The 1483-nt window shown below is 41.3% G+C and overlaps 1 protein-coding gene across 7 annotated transcripts in view; it reads right to left on the bottom strand.

Moving 5' to 3' along the window:
• Positions 1-1483, bottom strand: part of ehbp1 (EH domain binding protein 1) — a 147587-nt gene that overhangs the window by 11036 nt on the left and 135068 nt on the right. The window lies entirely within an intron of this gene.

Here is a 1483-nt window from a genome sequence, read left to right as displayed (position 1 = left end):
AAACAAGCAGAGTTACTCACATGATAATACACCATTTTCAATAAAGCGTTGATACTTATGCCTCCGTTGTTTCCTTGCATCCTTTTGAAGCAATAAAGCGAGTAGCTAAAAGAACAAGCTAAAATACAGAGTGAGCTTGATAGCTAAAGGGATTTTCTACCGTCATTTGTGTCTTTAAATAACAAAATTAGAGAATACATACATACATACACAAACGAAAGAGATGATGCAGATAAATGACTCAGTCTTTTTTGCTACTGCAGAGTCAGTCTGTCCACCAGATATTTGTGTGTGTTTATACACTGCTCTCTTATGTTCCTTGTGTAAACATTCACATACTTCACACCATGTCTTCACAACGTCAATACGACTTCAACCCAAGCGGGATTAACTCGGCGATTACCGTCGAGCGCCTTTACAGAGTGGAGCCTCTCACTGTAGGGCAATACATATCCCACCAATCACTCAGCAGGGCCTTAAAAAAACATGTCTCTGGTACTTCTGGACGCTTAGTGTAATATCTGCTCAACACACGGAGAGCTAGCAAGGCTCAGATGCATGGCTAATGTAAGCTTCGCCCACGCCTGGGGCTAAAGCTCTTTGCTGTAACTTACTTACAGGGTACAATGGGATGCACACAACTGATAAGGACAAAGCACACTGAATGAAAACCTTCATGTTAGCCACAAGAACACCCTCCATTGGTCATGTTTGACCTGGAGTAAAGACTGGGAGAGGATCTGTATGTTTGACATCAACTGGGCATCTGTGGGCTGCCTCAGTGTACTGACATTTCAAAATGTTCATTCAGTGATTTAAAGACCAATTATTAAGGAGTTATTTCATGGCAGTTTTGCATCTTAGTGTCTTTCAATACTGAGACTAGCACGAGATAACAACTACATCTAAGTCGTTAAAGTTTACGGGTGGTTAAAATGAATTTTAACATTAGTTAGGTTGATAAAAAGCAGTTACAGCAATAGTGCTTAGTTTCTGTCTCCCCCATTAAGGAATTCTAAGTAATGACGCAGTTTCTTTGTAGCCAAGGAGGACATGGAGGATTAAAAAACATGATTAACTCTTCAAGGACTCATTATCTTCATTTAATTTTCTGCATGCGAAAGTTGCTGGACAACACCAGTTTCTGAACATAGCCATACTGAGAAATACAGAGAGAGTTGTGTGTAGCTGAAAAAGGTCTTAAAGGTCCCATGGCATGAACATTTCACTTATGTTTTTTTTTAACATTAATATGGATTTTCCCAGCATTCCCCCTGCATGCCTATTGTCCCCCAGTGGCAAGAAATGGCGATGGGGATAAGAGCAGCCCTGGGTATCCAGCTCTGCTTTTGAGAAAATGAAAGCTCAGATGGGCCGATTTGGATCTTGCTCCTTATGAGGTCAAGGTTACCTCCCCTTTCTCTGCTTTGCCCGCCCAGAGAATTTGTCCCGCCAATGAGAAAGAGAGAGACATCATGGCTTT

The sequence above is a fragment of the Etheostoma spectabile genome, chromosome 17, assembly GCF_008692095.1.
Source record: "Etheostoma spectabile isolate EspeVRDwgs_2016 chromosome 17, UIUC_Espe_1.0, whole genome shotgun sequence".
Taxonomy (NCBI): Eukaryota; Metazoa; Chordata; class Actinopteri; order Perciformes; family Percidae; genus Etheostoma; species Etheostoma spectabile.
Note: the sequence above shows the minus strand (reverse complement) of the source record. Positions and strands in the feature narration are given on the sequence as shown.